The sequence below is a fragment of the Phaethon aethereus genome (genome assembly GCF_964289735.1).
Source record: "Phaethon aethereus genome assembly, chromosome: 1".
Taxonomy (NCBI): Eukaryota; Metazoa; Chordata; class Aves; order Phaethontiformes; family Phaethontidae; genus Phaethon; species Phaethon aethereus.
Window position 1 is genome coordinate 210,156,814 of NC_138575.1, and position 15,287 is coordinate 210,172,100.

The 15,287-nt window shown below is 46.8% G+C and overlaps 1 protein-coding gene across 1 annotated transcript in view; it reads left to right on the top strand.

The window, feature by feature from the left end:
* MAML2 (mastermind like transcriptional coactivator 2) overlaps positions 1–15,287 on the top strand; it is a gene marked incomplete at both ends in the record, with an annotated part of 218,356 nt that overhangs the window by 35,923 nt on the left and 167,146 nt on the right. The gene's annotated exons all lie outside the window — the stretch shown is intronic.

Below are 15,287 nucleotides of genomic sequence, written 5' to 3' on the forward strand. Positions count from 1 at the left end.
GCAGAGGTAAAGGAGGACAAGGCAAAATGCAGCTGCATTACCACCCTCCACCCGTACAATTTCTTTTTAACAGCCTCCCTGTGAGAAGGGAAAGAGATAAACTTTGGTAATTAATGTCTGACTCAAACCCAGCACTTCCAGAAGCCATCCTTAAGAGGATGTAACTTAGGACAAAATTTAAGCCATCAGTTGGGATGATGTTCAGAGAAGCTTCAGCGGATAGAGTCATACACCCTGTTCCCTCTGCTCCCTGTGATAATCCTGGCCTTAAGCCCAGGAAATTCTCACAGCTTCCACGGTGTAATGAGAGCCCAGGCAACGCTTACCCATCCCACTCCTAAGCCCTGAACAGTAGGAGAGGATGCTCAGGCTATTCCTCCCACCGCAAGGCATAGATGGACCATACACTTGGATGGGGAACCTGCCCTGTCTGTGCACATGCGGGCACTCCACAGCTTGCTCATTGGCAGGCGTTGGGTGTCTCTGGGCAGGGAGTTTGGATTGTTTTGTTATTTTGGGAATCAAAATGAGCAAGTGACTTTCTTCAGCTGCATGTCACAAAGGACATGTTTGGGTTGGCTTAACAGTGCAGCAGTATCTATAAATTTCCTTTCTTTTGTCAGTTTGTGTCACAGCTTTCATGTTGTTTCAGTGTGCGGGAGGGACCATTGGTGTCTACCAGAGCCACTCATAAGCATTTTTTCTCCTCTTGTTCTATCAATTATTTACAAAAGTAAAGCAGTTTACATACAGCCAAATATCCAAAACCTCTGGCACCATCCAATGGATAAAGTAAATATTTCTATACCTCATGAAACCAAGGGAGTCCCAGATCCTTTGTAGTTGACTAGATAGTGATACTCCCTTTATGTGCTTCCTGCAATATGCTTGTTCATAAATGTGTCATCTTCAGGAACATTTCCAATACAGGTTTCAAGGCTTCTTGTAGAGGCAAAATCCTTCCTTTTGCTTGTATGGGCTTTACGTGCTGCTCTTACACAGTGGAGGGGGAAGATGCACAGGACTCTGCAGAGCTGCCCTTGCAGATAGCACTCTCTTCTTCAAGACCAGACCTTCTGCTTGCTCAGGACTGAGCACATCTATTCCAGTTAGACCTGAGCTAGACTCACCTTCTGCTTGGACTTCAGCTGTTCCAGAAAGGCTTACAGAGTCTTCATTGGTTACAAGGCTACAGCACCCTCAGGGACGCTACACAACCATCATCTCACAGCCTAGAAAAAAGATTATTTTGATGCATTTTTCTAGAAATGTTTCCAGCCCCAGCTAGACCACTTAGGCCCAAATGCTGCTCAGAAGGTTATATAGACATAACTGCAAGTATGCAAGTCAATATTTCTCTCAGCAAGTATAAACCTTTTCCATCTTTACCTATCTTTGGGTACCAGTTGTATCAGAGATCTGTGGGGGCATGGAGATCAATTTTAAGATTAAAATAATCAGAATCAATAACAAGCAGATAATAAAATGGTCATCTTCAAGCTGTCTGCAACAGGCATTATCTTAGTTATGATTCAGACCACCTGCTTGGTAGGGTTGGCTTACTCCAGCTCCTTGCATGGTGTGCAGAGAGAAAGAGGAGGATAGCAGGAGACTGGCTGTGGTTTGTGCCTTATTTAAATGTCCCAATTACTTCTGGGCAGCTTTAAGCTTTCCACTCAAGTCTTTAGACCATCCAAACACCAACTGACCAAATCCTTACCACTCTGCCAGAAGGTTTCTTAGCTCAGACATGATGCCAGAAGGTACCATGTGAACAGAACATGTATTGATTGTGCCAAGAGCCAGGCAATGTGAATAGCGAACAATGTGAGCTCCTTTATTGACCTTGGGTACCAAAGTGGTGAGGTGCTACGTTAGATACCTAGAGTAGGTGATCTTACTGCAGCACAAAATATTTATAAAAAATTAGTAGCCTTTGTAATGGGAACACCATTGTACAAACACCAGAAGCTGCTCGCCTTTCCCAGAGGAACCGCTGGAAGCTGTTGGCTGTGCAGTTCCACTTCCAGAACCAAACAGGATTTTGGCAGCACAGCCCCCACCAGATACCGGTGTTCCCAAAGCCATCCTGCCTTCACACAGTACTGCCTCACCACCGCATTTGTCTGGGATGCTCCTTTGCTCTCATTTATTGTTCTACATCATCTTCACCAAAGACCTTTCTATCACAGACCGGAGTTATTCCAGTAAGCCAGGTTTTCTTGTCTCACTTGTAGATTTTGTGGACAATTATTCACAAGGAAAATATTTATCTTGTTTTTCCCAATTTCGTTTCTACACCTGCCAAATCGCCTCACCCTTTCCAACTCCTTCTAATGCCCATGAAGATCCCATTGTATCATTTTGATCCATTTCGTCAGCTGAAGAATGTATTGGATTGGGCAGGTCTGGCTTTACTGCCAACTATGACAGCTTATTCGAATGTCTGCTAGTATCCCTGGGACAATGTAATGTTCTAATCTTAACCAGAATGGCATCAGACTTCTGGCATGACTCCATCATAGTCGGTGTCATTATTAGCAAAAGGATTTACTCCATAATGACCATCTTAATTTGGTTTGTGCAGTGAACTAATACCTTTATGATGGCAAGTTCTAGTAATACTATTTTTTTGGTAAACCAAAAAAATTTTTTCTTTCTTTTGAAAGAAAGCGATCAAGTAGAAATTTTAAGTTCATTCAAAAATATTTGACACCATCGTGGCTGTAGGGAAAAAATGTTATGAACATTTAGTCAATGTGTATTATAACTTCAGAAACCTGGTAGTGAATAAATGTTGGATTCTTTTCATTATTTTCTTTCTTAAATCTCCTGGATTGTTTTTTTAAGCCTGTCTCATGATTTTGTGGTCCAACTCTTGCATTTTAAACCCTGGAGGTTTACAATAATATATGTAACAAATTTTATGGCTTATTTTAAAACAAGTTTTATAAACTATGGATCTTAGGCCAGCTGCCAGATATTAGGAATATATGGTTACTTCTTGATAAAAACTTGCTGTCACTGAAGAAGATTTATGGTTGCAACAAGATATGAACTGATAAGGGTTTAAGTCCAGCCCATGCAATAGCAGAATTTATGTGCGGTTTCCTCCTCTTTAATCAGTGATTAGAGTAGGAATGTGATGCATTTGAACCAGTTAGTGCAAACTGTGCTTGTGGGAGTTACTTATTTGACATGACTGGGACTAGTTCTGACCTTCACCTAAAGATTTCAGCTGATTCCCCTGGGAATTGAATGAGGCTCTATGATCTAATCTGTCCCCTCAATTGGGGTGCTACTGTTTCCCATATGCCTAGGCATGCTGAGCCTCTTTGGTACACATTGACTTTGAATTGCGTTGCCCAGAACCTCTGAGAAGTCAGGCCACATGGGGGTTTGGTACATGAAAGCACCCCAAACTAGGTCATACTTTGGCTGGCTGAAGGGCACAAAGCAGTTTGGGTCATTGCCTGTGGCGCTCTGGGTGTAGCTGCTCTTCCCAGAACTGGTAGGCTGGGAGGGAAAGGAGTTGAGCCAATGAGAGTGGAAAAGACAAGAGAGCTCCAGTGGGAAGGGTCCAGTTTCCAAGCCCTTGTCCTGGGACAGTGGCACAAAAAGGCTGGGGCTGCTGACCAGGGAGGCTGGTCGGAAGGAGAGACTGAATGGCAAATCCAGTTGGCAGCCAGTTACAAGCGGTGTTCCCCAGGGCTCGGTTCTGGGCCCAGTCTTGTTCAATATCTTTATCGATGATCTGGATGAGGGGATTGAGTGCTCCCTCTGTAAGTTTGCAGATGACACCAAGTTGGGTGGGAGTGGAGGAGGGCTCTACAGAGGGATCTGGACAGGTTGGATCGATGGGCCAAGGTCAACTGTATGAGGTTTAACAAGGCCAAGTGCCAGGTCCTGCACTTGGGTCACAACAACCCCATGCAACGCTACAGGCTTGGGGAGGAGTGACTGGAGAGCTGCCCGGTAGAAAAGGACCTGGGGGTGCTGGCTGACAGCCGGCTGAACATGGGCCAGCAGTGTGCCCAGGTGACCAAGAAGGCCAACAGCATCCTGGCCTGTACCAGCAATAGTGTGGCCAGCAGAAGCAGGGAAGTGATCGTGCCCCTGTACTCGGCACTGGTGAGGCTGCACCTCGAATCCTGTGTTCAGTTTTGGGCCCGTCACTACAGGAAGGACATTGAGGTGCTGGAGCATGTCCAAAGAAGAGCAACAAAGTTGGTGAGGGGTCTGGAGCACAAGTCTTATGAGGAGCGGCTGAGGGAACTGGGGTTGTTCAGTCTGGAGAAGAGGAGGCTGAAGGGAGACCTTATTGCTCTCTACAACTGCCTGAAAGGGGGTTGTGGTGAGATGAGTGTTGGTCTCTTCTCCCAAGTAACTAGCGATAGGACGAGAAGAAATGGTCTCAAGTTGCACCAGGGGAGGTTTAGATTGGATATTAGGAAAAATTTCATTTCTGAGAGAGTGGTCAAACATTGGAACTGGCTGCCCAAGGGAGGTGGTGGAGTCACCATCCCTGGAAGTATTCAAAAAATGTGTGGATGTGGCACTTTGGAACATGGTTTAGTGGACATGGTGGTGTTGGGTTGATGGTTGGACTTGATGATCTTAAAGGTCTTTTCCAACCTTAATGATTCTGTGATTCTGTGATTCTGCATAAATTAAACATGATCCAGCATTATAACACATGGGGTGAATTCACAAGAGAAGCTCATGAAGCAAAAGCTGTGAATAGGTAGAAGGGAAGCCTTGACTTGTTTACAGAAAAGAGAATTCATGAGTATGTTGAAAACACAAGAAGGTGAGATTACAATCAACCAAAAAAAGGAGAGGCGTGCTGGCCCAGCAGCCTGTCCCTGATTCCAGCTGTGTCTCGTGGTTTGAGCAAAGTGAGGTAGCCCGGGGGAGAGGAAAATAAAGCTGAAAGAAGGACATCTCTGGAGGGATGTGCATGAGGGAAAAGAGGTAGTGACCTCTTTTCTCAGCTGACTCCCAAACCGTGTTGGAGGGAAGGCAGGGATAGCCATCTTTACTCCATATTCTTGGTTACAGTTTGGTGTACACCTATACAATTTAGAGACTTCCCAGGCAGCGTTCTGGGAGCCAGACTATCTTTTTACTGCCTTTAGCTTTTTCCCTTCTCTTGCATATGCCTCCTACCCCTCTGTATCATGCTACTGGCTCTGCAAGAGAAGGACTCCAACGGCGCTATTCCCAGCTGGGCAAATCTGCTGGCTGGCTGCTCCTGTTGTCCCAGGTGAGTGGGAAGGCAGGAGTGGAAGGAAAGAAGGATTTTGTGGGGAAGAGAACGAGTGGCAGGAGAGAAAGGAAAAAACATGCATCTGGAAGATGAGTAAGGACCAAGAAAGCACAGCCACATGAAGAGAGTGTTTTGTCTTCAGCAATGTTTGCCACAGTACGCATTTGCTCAAAGCGGAGTGGAGAGGAAATCTCTGAGCAGCATTATAAACATATCTCCCAGCCCTGGTTATACACACACACATCAATGGCTCAGGTTTCACTCCTGCGGATTATTATTGTATCACTGCAACCTTGAACTATATTTATAGTCTTGTAAGCTGCGGAATTGCAGACCTGCTTCGTGTTTTTTCCTGGTGGCAGGCAGCATGGCCTGGAGGGGTGATCACAGCTGAGAGCGTCAGTGGAGGAGCTTGGAGTCCGGCCACTCACTCTGCGTGTGGCCACGAGCAACTCCGTGCCTCTCTGTGCCTCGGTTTCCCCACTGATAATAACAGGAAGGGTTGTTATCCCCAAGGCAATTGTAAGCACCTTATTAGAGCTTCTTGTACCTTCGGTGTTGAACAGCTGCTGTTGGTGGTCACAATAGCTTATTATACATGGTAGAAACAGCTTCTTGCGAGACCTTTTCTTCAGCCTCCGGCCACTGTGAGGTAGAGCAGCAGAGGACTTCGGTGCAGGTGCTCTATGTGCCTGTGTCTTCGTGGAGGCACCAGCGCCCCATGTTTGCTGGTTCTGGAGGGGAGAGAAGTAGGCTTAAAAGGCTACAGAATGATGGACAAGGCTCCATATCTGCATACTTCAGGAAAACAAATTTTCTTTCAGAGACAGTCACTAGAGAAGGTGAATTACGTTAACCTTTTCTTTTCCAACCAGGGGTATAGTTAGGACAAGGCAAGAAGGTGCCAAAGAGGGGAGCAAAGGTCTCTGAGTCCTTGGCGGTGGCGTGGGTGCCTGCGAACGGGAGTGCAGGTCTGAGGAGGTGGTGGCTGACGCCAGAGCTCGCCCCGGGGGGCAAAGCTGTGCTGATGAGGCCAGCTGCAGACTTCACTGCTTCTTATTTGTCCGACAGAGTTTTCTCACATTTCTTGTGACGTGACCCTGTTGCCATCATGCCTGGCCCTCTGGACAGGGTCTTGTTTTGCCAAGGTTCATTTGAAGTCTAAGGCCTGAAAGGTCACAACGTTGCATGGCTATAACTTCCAATTCCCAAGCTGTCCTTTCTTGTCGCCAGCTCCTCATTCTCGCTTCCAGGTCTCCTCCCAGATATGAAACCTACAGAAACCCCCTCTTCCCATAATAATTTTTATCAGGCTTGTGGTGTGCAGTAGGGTTCTCTTTCTAACTTCTATCTCTGATGGCAACAGAAAAGTATTCACCCGATTAGATCATTATGCATGGTTATATTCTTTCTTCATCTTTTTTTTTAAACAAATAGCTAGCTCTTTTTAAATTTTCATTCCCCTCAAAGCTTCTGTCACATCTCTAACCTTAGGGACTACTGAGAAGTAGAGAGTGCTTTCCTTTTTCAGCACATTCCTATCCTCCACTGTGTAAGTCCACGAGCCAAAAGATGATGTGATCCTGGCAGCCCGGTTTTTGTGTTGAAAGTGCGCATTGTGCTAAGGCTCTTTCCCCCTGGAGTCCTCTTTGTGCACTCCACGAAATGATGACATTGGGGATCCTAACTCAGCAGCTCCTTAGAATGATGAAAACACCTTATCCTTGGCGGCTTGCCCGCTCACCTGACTGCGGCAGCAGTCTTGCCTTGGGGGATGGTCTCACTTCAATCTCCAGGTCCTCAAGTCCTGTTATTTCTCCAAGGGTATAGGTCTCCCACCATGGCCCACTCTGCCCCGCAGCTGGAGCTCCATGGCCTGAGATCTCTGGGTCGGGCACAGCTCACCCCTGGTCCATGGCATGCTCAGGGATCAGAGATGAGAAGTTGTGGAGTTGCCCTGCCGTGAGAGGGAGTACTTTAGGAGCCACACAGACTGCACAGCCCCTGGAGCTACAGGGGCTCCTCCTAGGTCACATCCTAGATCTGACATCTAGATCTTCACCAAGAAGAAGCAAAATCAGGGTTGTCCTTTTCAGGAGCAGAGAAGAGCTTGGAAAGATGAACATAGTCACTTCAAACCATAGTCAGTTCAAACCCGATAAAATACTTCCCTCCACCATGACTACTTGTTTAAAAAAAAAAAAAATTAGCGCTTTTTGAGCCAATTCATGATTGTAATTTTTGGGGGTGGGACAGGAGAGGGGAAAGGCTGAGTCACAGTTTCTGAGCGCTCAGCTCTTCCATAATGCTTCATCACCAAGGAACTTAAAGTGGTTTTGGCATATGAATGAGTTAAATTTCACCACTTCCTACTCAGGCCAGGAAGACCTTCGCCGAGTTCATTCACAGATGAAATGGAGCAAACCTTTAGGTCAGAGTTTTCCAACCTGCATATTTCATGTTAGATACCAAAGCTAGAAATAATATAAAAATGTAGTGGGTTTAAAGTGCATTTATCCATCCTTCTACTGTCACAGTAACAAAGAATTACCTGCATTAATTTTGGATTTCACCAGACTGCTGAATTCAGTAGCCTACTTCTGATCTGGTAACACCAGATGCCTCCTCTGCCCTAACAAGAATTATCTATGAAAGGCTGAAGAGGAGGCAGCTTTGGTGTTTTCTGCTGAAGGGAGGGCCTCTCACCATACAAAGTAGCAGCATCTTCCCTTCTTCCCTCTCTTCTTCTCTGTCTCTGGTTTTCTGTGTCCAGGACCATGGCAAAAGCATTAGAGATACTGGAGCCTTCAGCACCTTTAGCTCCAGAGACATCTCCCACGAGGCTTTTACTCTTACTCCTCAGAGCTCTTGCACTGAAGAAGCTGACCCCACCCATGGGCACCATCTGCACACAAAGGGTATGAGAGTTGCCACGAGCCTGCAAAACAAAATGATGACTTGGACACAGCTAGGCCAGTGGGAATCCATGTGAAACCAGCTGAAGTTGAGTGAGTTAGGCTGGGACCGTGCTGGAGACAAGAGCTGTGAGCGGAGACTGCAAGGAGCCTGGAGCACTCCTTGGGCTGCCTGTGTGGTGAGACTGGGGTGTGCTAACCTGCTGATCTTCACTGAGCCGTCGGGCTGCTCTCCAGAGAGCTGCCCCCATTTATCCACCTCCAGCTTCCCTGCCTGGACCTGCCCCAGCTCATCCGGGGGGAAGCTAAGGTACCTTCTCAAAGGCCATCGAAATCTGTGCTCAGTAGCTTCAGAGGAGTCACTCTGGGTATACAGGACCAGACACAAACCTTTGCCTGGGTACAACACCTCCTGAAATGGCTGCGTTCTCTTCTTTGAGAGCATGTCCCTCAGGCAGTGCTGCGCTAACGGGATTTTTGTGACAGTGGCATAGTACAAGGCACTACGAGTGTCCTCAGGGCTCTGGGCTAGAGTCTACTTTGCCTCTGTACGCTGACTATCCGAGCAGAAAGGCTGGCTTAGCTTGTAAATGTGACTTCACAGAAACATGGCAAAAGACAGAGATACCTTAAGCCAGTAAATGTTTCCAGATGGGGGCATTTCTGGTGAACTTTTTACTTCTGCCTGTAAATGAGGCACTGTTAGCTTTTTAGAAAGATTGAAAAGATTTAAGCTTTAGGGTTAACTATGGTGGGACTCTTTCTTTCTCTCTTTCTTTCTGTCTCTCTGTCTCTATCCCTTTTTCTCGCGCTCTTTCAATCTTTCTCTCTGTCTCTCTTTCTCTCTTTTCCTCCCCTTCTCACTTTCTTTTGCTTTCTTTTCTTTTTCTTTCTTTCTTTCTGTTTTCTTTCTCTCTTTCACTTTCTTTTCCTTTCTTTCTCATTCTTTTTTTCTTTCTTTTTTCTTCCTGAGTCTTTCTCTTTCTTCATTTTTCTCTCTTCCCTTCTCTCTCTTTTTTTTTTTTAAACAAGGCAGTTAAGAAGAAGGAAACACTGCTGTTTTAAAAAAATACAGCTTAATATATTCCTAGAAGCCTGTAAGCAGAGAAAGGGCAGACAAAAGAGGGAGAGCAAGCAAGTTTTGACAGTAACAGCAGTGAGCCAGTGGAACATCTTGAAAGGAACTAGCCTTGTCTTAGGAAATTAAAAAGACATGTGTGTAGCTGTTAAAAAGCCTGAGAAAAGTGTCTATGGTTCTCAAGCAAGGCAGTCCTACAGGAGGAAGTTTACAAGAGCTAGGAGTAGTAGTATCCATGACTTTAATCTGGTCTTGGAAATCACTAGTTCTAAGCATGCTGGAAGGAATTAAGACCAAACAAGGGTTTTCAGTTTGGAATCTGAGTCTTTGATGCTTTATGAAAGTAATTTGATTGCATCAAATGGGATAGTTAGTCCATAAATATCACCGATCCACATCATTAAAAAACCCTCAATCTGCACTTTTTTTTTTTCTTCTTCTTTTTTTCAGTGCTAATATTCTTTGGACATAAGAGGCCCGCAGCTGAATCAGCAGGGAGATTGATTTCTCTCTCTCCCTTTAGAAGAGGGAAAGAAGGTCCCTTTGGGTCAGGGTTAAGGGCTTGGAAGGGGCCTAATGGGAAAGTTCATCTCACAGCTGCCAGCGGCGTATAGTACCAGCCCCATGGATAACAACAGGATGTGGGTTTTGAGCACTGTCAGCTCCTTCATGATATATTTCTTTTTAATTTTCTCTTTTTAAAATAATACACCAGCAAAGAACATTCTTTATTATCATAACAAAATCTCTGCTCCAGTGACTCTGAGACGTTCCTAATTGTTTTCAATCTGTCAGGAGCGCTTTCTGTTTGCATTTCTGCAACCACTCAAGAGATTGCTGTAAAGAAAACAAACAAAAAAAAATGGCCTGGGCTGACTCAGGGGCTGGGTAATGGGTTGCAGCACTTTCACCTCTCTCTCACTGCCGCCGAGCAGGATCCAAAAGCTGAATTGGTTGGTACTGACCCGAGTATCAGCTTTGCAACAGCCGATTTCGAGCTGTTGTTGGCACTGGAAGTCACCAAATAGACACAGTGACAGTCAGCGAGTTAAAAATAAACGCCAGTGGCGGTGGAAGGCACAGGGAAAACACCTCATTCAGCCGAGTGTGGAGATGGAAAGTGAAGGGGAAGAGTGCATGCAGCTCTTTGCACTGTCGTCCTGTGAATGGCAAACAGCGATGCACTTCCCACAGAGAGTAACACATCTGATCTAACTTCTCACACCGTTTCATAAAAAGTGATCTCATTAATGTGAGATCTGAGAGCAGAACGATTTCTGGGCGCAGTCTTGTCCTGACTGGTTGCTGTCGAGCCTCTAAGAGCAGGCGACGCAGAGCAGCCTTACACCCCCGTAGCTGCATCCCCGTCAGCGCGTCGCAGCGGTCTCGCTGCGCGATGGAGGCAGCGGTGGGACCAGAGGGACGAGAGGGAAGGCGGTGCACAGGAGGCCCAGGGCCCCCCGCAGATATCTGCTGGCAGAGCTGGGGCACACGGGCCGTGGGAGGAGTGCCGAGGAATTTTCCCAGCATCGTTCCCTGCATGTGTGGGTGTTGCCTCCCACCGCGGAGCTGGCGTCCTGCTACGACTCTCGGTATTGCAGCACGAATGCTGGGCCCCTACCCCAGAGGGAGTCCCTGCTGTACCGCAGGCTGCAGGAGACAAGTCCTACCTTGAAAAGCTGCAGAACTCAGATGGAAGAAAGAGCTGCCCCGAACAGCAAGTGAGCCGGGCTCTGAAGGCAGCATTCACATTGCCCACTAGAAATGCTCATTAGTTGTCAAGCCTTTCCCTCTCTGGTAGTGGTATAGCGACCAATGGTCTATCTGCAGACAGTTTGGATCTCTTCTTGAGCTTGGTGATAAGATGCAGCAGTTGTGATGACACTGGCCCATAGCCTTACAGAAACCTGAATCCTGACTTGGCAGGACCAGGCAACCAGAGAAAACAGAGAGGCTGTGGATCAAGTTCACCGAGGTTTATTCAGGATCACCCAGAAAGACGAAGACAGGACTGGGCACTGAGCTCCTCAATCACAGCTCGGTGCTGTAACCACGCGTTCCACCGGGACTGTCCTCCCGTGGCTCTCCCTGGCCATCAGGGCTCCAGATGCCTCTCAGTGCAGAAGGAGCTGAAGAAGAGTCAGGGCTGGTTTTGTGCGTGTTAACAAAAAAGCAGAACCACAGGAACTGTCTATTGGTGTGTTTGGAAGGCACTCATCACCCTGGCATCTGGTATGCCCTGAGCTGCTGTCAACTACCAGCACTGAGAAGTCCACACAAAAACTCAAGAGCTTTGACCACCCCTGGAGAAAGGTCTGGGTGAGAAAGGTCAGTGCCGAGTACCAAGAGCCAAGGGCCTGAGTCAGGCCTTTGTTACGAAGGATGGGAAGAAGGGTCTGTGCTGGAAAAGGCTTACCCTGCCGGTTTGGAAGTCGTGGCTCATTTTGCTCTGCCACAGACTTCCCCCCAATGCTTTACATACATCCACCAGCTCTCTTTGGCTGCCAGTCCCCTGTGTAAAATGGAGGTGTTGCCTTACTCTGCCTCATCAGGGAGCTGTAAAAGATGGTCTGTTTCCGGTTTGCAGGGGCTCTCGTGGTTGCTCATGCAAGTAACTTTAAAAACTTCAGCTTGGAGCAAACCATCTTTGGGACCCCTGCTTAGTGTCAGTACTTGGCAGGAAGCCCCCAGCGAGAAAAAACATGAGGTTCCTGATCCCTGCTGCTGCACAGAGGTGCCTGAGAAGTCTTTTAGCAGGACATGGTTTCCCACCTGTTTTGCACTGGCGTAAGGAGCTCTGCTAAGCGCAAGGCAGCAGTCAGTCCATGCTTTCCCACAGGAACCACTGGACACAGAGATAAGCTCCTCCACGTTAACACTGAGATTACGCCAAATCTCTAGCAGCTAGGAACGTGAAGCATGGCAGCCACAGTAGCCACGGGGTGTGTGGGGACTCTGTCATGTTTTTTAGGAAGAAACAAAATTGGTTTCCCTCTCACCTGCCCGGGGAGGGGGAGACAGACCCTTGGCTAGCCTGGCTTGTCAGGGGCATCGTTGCCACTACTCCTTGTCCTGCCCGTGCTCCTCGACTGCCTCTGCTCACTGCAGCAGCATACGGAGATGTACAGTGTGGCTGCGGGCAGCAGAGGAGCAAACAAGCTCTGGAACAAAACAGAAAGTATGTTCTCATGCAAACCTCATTAATAATGGAGAGCGAGTGAAGAGAAATGCTAAATATAAATTATGCTTCTTGTTGGGAAGAGAGGGAACGTACTGCACCACTGCAAAGAGGCAACGTGCAAGGTGAAGCCTTTCAGAGTTTACATCACACCCCCATAAAACAAAATTTAGGCTATTTCACAGTTACCTCAAGATTTAGCCAGGCAGTGGGATGACAAACATCACCAACAAATAAACAAAGAAATCCCTTGTATATTGATTTTTACTATCTCCGTCTCCTTTTTTTTCTATTTCAGTTCAAAGTCTCCAATTTTCTTTCTTACTACTGGCTCTCCAGAGAATTAAAATTTGTGCTGAAACGATAAGGCATTTTCTCAGGTTAAGGGAATGTGGCCCATATAGCACTGCTCAGCAAATGCCTGCGTCTGGGAGACGTACTGCCAGCAGGGGCTGTGGCTTAGAAAACAATTCATTATTCAGGGCCATCGGGCTACTGTCTGGCCCCGTGGTCCAGTTAGGTGTTTTAAAGATGCAGGTAACTGTAAGCAGAGAGTACATGTTACTCTGCCCATAAGTCTCTGCCCTAGCATGACGTAAAGACTTCCTAAGATCGCAGTCCACACGTCCGTGCTCTTTTATGCTGGCCATTAATCTCAGCAATGCATACGAAATTGATTTCCTTTTCATGACATTGTTTTCAAATGACTCTTCTGTTTTCTTCTGCTTGGTTTTTGGCAATCTCAGTGGCTTGGGAGCTAGAAGGAATACAATTCGGAGCTTCTCTGAATGTTTCAGTGTCGAAGTCGGCAGTCTTTGCTGCCTCCCATGTTTCATGGGTCGTGGGTGCATTGAGGAGGCTGCAAAGAGCGGGGGCATCAGGGTGTTAAAACTCCATGCAAGCATTAAAGTAATCATCAGAAGTTAGATCCTTTTTAGCTGACAGAAGTAGAACCAAGAGCAGGATGCTAAACCTGCTAGTCCTTTGGGGTGGGGTTGGTTTTTTTAACTACAAAATGCAGAAAGAGAACCCAGAAGAGTCAGTTGCTTTAACATGCACTGCACTTCTGAACAGCAAAATTCCCAAATAGTAAAACTCCCCCAGCAGCTCTCCCTTCGCCTGCAAACAGCGAGCTTACATGCAGGGAGGGGGAAAAATGCAGCCACATTCCTTTCGCACTCCCACTCGCCTCTGAGGTTCTTCCACTTCCTTCCTATGGCTTTTTTTAGAACTGTAGTGTTTTTCTCACGTCCGGCAACAAAGGATGTTTTGTGCTGCTGCCGAGGTTGTTGGTTTCTTTTTTCTTTTTTTTTTTTTAAACTTCAGATGCAGTTATCATGTTTGAAAATATTGCTCTTGTTTGTGTGGGAGCATAACTTTTTTTTTTCTCTATGGTACCTTACAAGTGTGATCAAATGCTCGGAATTTATTTATTTAGTTAAATTCTCCCATCAGACTTGACATTTGTGTTTCCCTGGAACTCTGTTACTGACCTGTAAAAACCACCATGCTGCAGCCCTAAAGGTAGAGTGAAATTTGGGAGCTCGCAGCGATTTCTCTGCCCTGTTACTGAATAAGAAATGGAATCACTCCAGAATTACCATGGTGCAGCTGAGAGAAGAGCATGGCACATGAATTGGTTCATAAAATGCATAGCTCATAACCCCCACAAAACTCTTGTGGTGTGTCCATTAAAAAATCTAATGAGGGGACAAGGAGGAGCAGATCGGTAACGGAATCACAGTCTCCATCCCCTACAGTCAGTTCTCCCATCTTATGACAGAGTAACATCATGAAATCAGAGTGGAGGAATGCATCCAAGATTAAGCCTTCGGGGTTTCTTACCTACTTGTCCCCGATCACTGTAGCTGGGTCTTTGTCACGGTCATACCACGGTCACACACATTGACGTTACTCACAAACTCCAAACATCAGCCATCGCTGTGTCAGGGACCCCAGGAACTGGGTAGTCAGGCATTCAGTGTTTCCAATTTATTATAATTTGTAGGCAGCTAGACAAGGTGGGGGGAAAGCCCATAGACAGCCTGGAATTACATCATAAATCTCAGAAAGCCCTAACATAATCTTTAGGACTACCTTCAGTTCCTCAGACAGGGAGCATGAGTGATACAGTGAGCCTGATTTTGACCTTCTGCTCGGCAGTGCTGCACAAGTATTATTACACATTGTTGGCTTTGGCTTCTGCAGGAGTTGGTGCATAAACGTCTTGGAAAGGAAGTACTCAGCTCAATGAAAAAAATGTAAGGACTGCTATCTCAATGCCTGCTTCATCTCAATAGTCAGAGTGAGGCAGAGGGAAAATGAGAGACCCTGGTTCTCCCCTGCCCGGGGTAGGAATCCCTCCTGGTTTGTGCAGATGGGGGGTGACCACACCCTGTCACGCTGGAGACATCCTTTGTACTGCCCATAACTTAAGAAATACATATACCCATCTTACTTGCTGAGTGTTTTTTCCAGATTTCAGAGCAATACCCATACCAGCCCTCCAAAATAGTCAGCAAAATTCAGGAGCCTGCTGGAGCTCTTGCAAAGTGAGCCCTGATTAAGAAAAGTACTTCATTGCTACTTTCGCAGCATGTCTGGCTTCGTATCCCTGCTGCCAGGTTTCCCAGAAAGGAAGGAGGAATTCTTCCCCGTTATATTGCAAAAGCCTCGTGAGAGCCCTGGAGCCTGCTCTGGTTGGTGCGAGCCTTGGGTGGGCTCCGGGGAACCATAACGTCCCGCGCACAAATGAGGGGTTCCCGTGCAGACCGCGGACGGTCCCTTGGCTCCCTGGCAGCTCGACTGTGACTCTGTGCCCGTCTTCCCCACACTAGGCTGAGTGGA